Here is a 6091-nt window from a genome sequence, read left to right as displayed (position 1 = left end):
AGGGTTAGGGGGAATTCCCATAGTTACAGGCTTGCAATTGGTTGACATTTGGCCTAGTTTGCTGGTCCTGCCAGATGGTCGTTATCTCAGGGTCCAGTTCCTGGAGGAGAATCCGGAATATGTGTTAGCCATGGTTCCGGACTCTGGGAATGTCTGGGACCGAGGTAAGTAGTTAGTTATCTATCATGGCGGTTACATTCTTTAGAGTTTGTGGACACAGACCTATCTTTATACTTTAACATTAGCAAAAGCAAGTTACAGAAGCGAAGTCAGCAGCTAGTGACTGCAAAATGGTGAATATAATTTTTTTTCAGGGTAGTGCTCTCCCTACACGGGGATTTTTTTTTTAATGTTTTTTCATTAGGTCTCGATAACAAAGTCCTCCCCTTGAAGAAAAGGTGCTGGATTCGTGGACAGAGACTATGACTGTCACCTTCCTTAGATTTAACATAGTAGCAGATAAACAGAGACAATAAATAAATGCTTCTTGATACCAGTTCCATTTTGTGTTGCTTATGTTAAACCTAACTCACTTTATGAATCTCAGTTTGGAAGGAAACCATCTTTCAGGGTACTTCAAGTGCAGAAAACCTTATAGGCAAATCATCAATATCAGTCTAGGTTCTCAAACAAAAGTTGAGGTTGAAGCACAGGCACTTCACCAGCTGGGCCATTTAGAGATGAGGCAGAAGATCTTGCTGGGATACCAACCTGGCCCATGTCCTTCTCAACCATAGTATCTGGTTCCCATCTGTTTCCTAAGCTAAACCTGCACAGAGATACCCTTTGAAGAAAATATCTTTGCAATTGAACTATAGACTTGGGTTATTTGCCAATTACCATGTAAGAAACAGTGGCCTCAACCTGAAAAAAACTGGCAAGGATCACCTTAAGTAGGTGACCAAAGATACACCCAGGCAATGAGACATCAGAAACTGATATGAGGTACTGAGTTTTCTCATTCAGTCATAAAATTAGGCATAAACAAACAAACAAACAAACTAATATCAGCCTAGCTGGGTCTCAGTGGCTCGCCCATGGAACCCTAGCCACTCAGGAGGCTCAGATCTGAGGTTATTGCTCCAAAGCCAGCCCAGAGAGGAAATTCTGTGACATTCTTATCTCCAGTGAACACCAGAAAACTGGAAGTGGTGTTTTAGCTCCAAGTGGTAGAGTGATAGACTAGAACTAGCTCAAGGATAGCAACCAGGCCCTAAGTTCAAGCTCCAGGACCAACCAAAATTAAAAAAACACTCACCCAAGTCATACTGGGAGGCTTCCCACAAGATCAGTAGCTGCCCTTTCCAAAAGTGTCAAGCTCATGCTAAAGAAAAGATAGTGGAAATGTCACAGACTGGAGTAGCAGAGGATGTCTGACAGATCAAGGCAAAGCAGGATCCTGAATGGAGCCTGAGTGGGGGTGCCAGTTCTGAGGCTTCAACTCAAGGCCTGGGCGCTGTCCCTTAGCTTTTTTGCTCAAGGCTGGCACTCTACCACTTGAGCCACAGCTTTACTTCAGGCTTTTTGATTGTTTGATGGAGAGAAGAGACTCACAGACTTTTCTGCCCAGGCTAGCTTTGAAACTCAGTTCTAAGATCTCAGCTTGCTGAAGAGTTAGGATTACAAGCATGACCCAACAGCACCAGCTGTATTTTCTGTTTGATCTTACAATAAAAATAAAAAGATTGTGTCTGAAATACGTACTTGGGAGGGAGCAAGGGAGAGCTCTGCTTCTACTATTGACTCTAGCCGTTTTTGTCTTGTGCTACAGCTGCAGGGCAGGGCACATGGTCAGGGTGTGGTTCAGGCACAGGCTCAGCCTGCCTAAAACACGGAGGTAAAAATGAGGTGTACTTAGTACTGGCAATAGCTAGTGGTCTTGTTTGGCCTTCTAGTGTAGAGAACAGAAGGAAGTAAAATGATGAAATAATAGTTGAGGGCACAGTATGTATATCACATTATGCCATGACAACATATTTGTTCTTAACCTGTAGGCAAAAGAGAAAAGGTACATGCTTCTTATCAAGGATTAATATCACCTCAGCAGTCACTTCTCATTCCTCTTTACAAACAAATCCTGATTTTTTCCCATCATTCAAAACTGTTGGTTTCTGTGTTTACATAGGATGTCTGGTGCTGCAATAGCCAACTTGTGATGATGAACTTTAGCTGGAGAGAATATACCCAATATGGTCAATTCAAAAGATAGTAGGAATATAAATATAAGAAGACAGGCTGGGTGCCGGTGGCTCATGCCGGTAATCCTAGCTACTCAGGAGGCTAAGATTTGAGGATCACGGTTCAAAGCCAGCCCGGGGAAGTAAAACCTGTGAAACTCTTATCTCCAGTAAACCACCAGAAAACCAGAAGTGGCACTGTGGCTCAAGTGGTAGAGTGCTAGCCTTGAGCTGAGTTGCTAAGGGACATTGCACAGGCCCAGAGTTCAAGCCCCATGACCGACAAAAAAGAAAAAAGAAAAAAAGAAGACAGTACTGAGCCATTGAATTAATGAATTCTACAGTTACCCTTGTGCCATGGTTATTATTATGTGAAATAATAAATCTTCCTATCACTGAAATGAGTTGGACCTTCTATTAATTATACCTAAAAGCAGCCAAAATTATGCATGAGTCCTAAAGGAAAATAAAAGGCACCTAGAAGTAATATGAGAAGAAAAATATAGGTGAAAAATAAAAATAAAAGCTAAAATACATTAGGTGCATAGGGCCCTAAAAACTTCTACCAGGTCGGCAGAAACTCGCCTGGAGTTTCAGAAGCTAGCTCCAATTTACATGTAATCATCTAAGTCTATCTGCTATCAAGTTCTTAAAGGCAGTGATCTCTTCCTCTGGGAAGAGGAAGAAAAATGAAAGGGAAATAAAATTGAACATCTGTCTGTGGAGAAACCAGCTGTACATGATCAATTTCCTTCCATGGAATCTCTATTTATCAGAAGGGAATTTCTTCATCAGAAGAAGGTATATGAGGAGGAGACAGGACAGGGCAGCTTAGAGATGGACAGTGACTCATCTGGGATGGAAGCAAGCGTTAGCATGTGGCAGACACTGAGCCCAAAGCTGAACCTGACTCTGAATCCAGAACCTTCCCAATGCACTGTCATGCCAGAAATGAAAGCCAAGCTGCAAAGCCACCAAGAGCTGCTTCTAAGCCATTCTGAACACAAGCTGGTATTTCTCCTATTAATAATAATGGACAGTGAGACCAGGGTGGCCACTGTCCTCTGTTCCTCCTCAAATGGCCATCACCTGAGAGAAAGTATCCACTTTCACCCATGTGTCTTACCAGAAACTCCAGGTATAGTGGAGCAGAGCACTTGAAAGCAGGAGCCCAAGAAGTAAAGCAGATGGCCTGCATCCAAATCCAAGAAATTTAACTCACTGAACTGTCACTGGGGCCAGGCCTGAGCTTTTCCAGCCAGTCCCTTAGACTCTAGCCTGAGGACAGTATCTATTAGGATAAGATCATATAAAACATGGATGAAGGCCCCATCTGACTGTCACTGCCATTAAGAACAGTATTGTAGGATGGGTGCCAGTGGCTCATGCCTATAATCGTAATCAGGAGGCTGAGATCTGAGGACCTCGCTTTGAAGCTAGCCTAAGCAGGAAAGTCAATGAGGATCCTTATCTCCAATAAGGCAAAAAAAAAAAGCCAGAAGTAGAGCTGTGACTCAAGTAGCAGAGTGCTAACCTTGAGCAAAAAGCTGAGGGACAACTTCTGGGGTGGGAGTGGAGGGAAGACTTACAACAAGGCCCTCTAGGACAGGTACTCTGGCTTTTGCCCATTTCCTTCAGAGCACTGTAGAGCTCCTTACTGACTTGCCTCTCCCTATTTTAACACAGGATATTCACTTGGCCAGTTTTCCAGGGCTACCTGGCTATCTTGTAGCCTCCACAGCAAAGAAGCTTTTTCTCTGGGATTTAACCAAGGTGCCAGTACTGTCTGTGATTGGCTAACTGTGCACATTCCAGAATCAAGGATACCTGGGTCCATCTGGCTTGGCAATCTACTGTTGTGGCTTACAGCATATTGTTCAACACCTCTGTTTTCTTGTAATAGTTCTTACTCATGTGTCATAACGGTCACAATAAAACAACTAATAGGGTTACTTGTATACACACACACACCATGCACACTGCAACAGTACTACAAAGGAAACAAGGCAACTCAACAGGGAGCTTCAGGACTCAACATCTACCACATCCTAAGTATTTCCTGCTTCTTAAGTAACTATTAATATTATTCCTATTTTGGCGCCAGTACTGGAGAGTGAACTCAGAGCTGGGGCACCGAGCCCCACTCAGCTGGGGACTGACCTATCCCTTAGCTTTATCTGCTCGAGGATAGTGCTCTACCATTTGAGCCACACCTCCTGTTCTGGCTTTTTGAGGTTAATTGGAGATAAAGACTGTCCCAGACTTTTCTTTCCAGGCTGGCTTCAAACCAGGACCCTCAGATCTCAGACTCCTGAATTGCTAGGATTACAGTACTGAGCGACCCGCACCTGGCTGCAATCTTTTTTTTTTTACCTTGAATGTTTTTTATATCTCTTAGATATGGAGATCAGTAACCTCTGCTGCCCTCATTTTTCTTAGCTGCATTTTCTTTTTCTTAGCTCCTTCCTTAAACCATTACTTTTTATTTATTTTTTTTTATTTATTGTTTATTTTTTGTCAGTCATGGGGCTTGAACTCTGGGTTTGGGTGCTATCCCTCAGCTCTTCAGCTCAAGGCGAGTGCTCTACGTCACCACTTCCGGTTTTCTAGTGGTTTATTGCAGATAAGAGTCTCATGAACTTTCCTGCCCAGGCTGGCTTTGAACCAGATCTCAGCCTCCTGAGTAGCTAGAATTACAGGTGTGAGCCACCAGCACCTGGCTCTAAAATGATTTTTGTAGGAACTTCATTTCCTATCTGGTAAGAGGAACAATAATTTCACCTACTAATAAGTAAGTTGTCACAGATAGCAGTCTGAGTATGAGGCCTGGCATATAATATCTGCTTACTGAAACAGGCATGTCCTGCAAGGGCAGAAAGAAAGGGGGCCAATGAATGGGACCCCAGGAGTACAAGGCATCTCTTCCCTGATCACACTAAGAGCTCCCTGAAGACAGGGATAGAATCCTCAGATTTATTACCCCACATGGACAATAGGCTGATTCTATACATGACTGATGTCACAGAGACCTTAGTACCCAGGACTGATGTCACAGAGACCTTAGTACCCAGGGTAGCTCCTCTGTGCCAGGACAGGAAGGAAGGAAGAAGACAGGGGGCCTCATAGACTGGCAGCTCTTGAAGCAGCTCACCAGGTGACAAAATGAAGACGAGTGTAATGAGGAGACCATCACATCATCTGGAAGCTTCTCCCACCAGAGGTTAAGACTCCAAATATCAGCTCTGACTTTTACCAATCTTGAGATTGCTCCTCATGAGCCTTAGTTTCCTCATCTGTACAAGGTGGAAAATTATTGTCTTGATCAAATACGAGGACAGGGGAGCCCTTGTTCCACAGAAAGGGAGAGATTTTTTTTCTGAAGGTAAAAACTAACCTCCTAGCCAGCTACTAGTGTTTCACACCTGAAATCCTAGCTACTCAGGAGGCTGAGATCTGAGGATTACGGTTTTCAAAAAGCTCAGAAAGAAAGGTAAGTCCTTGAGTCACATAACTCCAAATAATCACCAAAAAGACAGATGTGGAGCTGGGACTCAAGTGGTAGAACACTAGCCTTGAGGGAAAACAAACAAATGAAATCAAACAAAAAATCTCCTGGCATTGCATGTAAGACCTTGGCCTGCATTCAAGCCATATGACCAGCAAGAAGGATAAAAAAAAAAAAAAAACTCTCCTCAAACAAGAACACAACCTAAGAGGCTTTCAGCTGAACGCAACTAAAATAAAAATGGGAGAACCAATTGTTTCCTGATGATGACTATTTATGAGGCCAATTTCATTTTCAAGTGATAAAAAAAAATGAGTCCCCAAAGCAGCCTATGTACAGCCTAGAGTCCAGAAGAGAGGGAACGCACCCAACCCGAACTTTGATTAACTCTGATTAAGTGCCACAGACA

The sequence above is a fragment of the Dipodomys spectabilis genome, unplaced genomic scaffold (assembly GCF_019054845.1).
Source record: "Dipodomys spectabilis isolate Male_0828 unplaced genomic scaffold, ASM1905484v1 ptg000121l, whole genome shotgun sequence".
Classification (NCBI taxonomy): domain Eukaryota; kingdom Metazoa; phylum Chordata; class Mammalia; order Rodentia; family Heteromyidae; genus Dipodomys; species Dipodomys spectabilis.
This window is presented reverse-complemented; position numbering follows the sequence as displayed.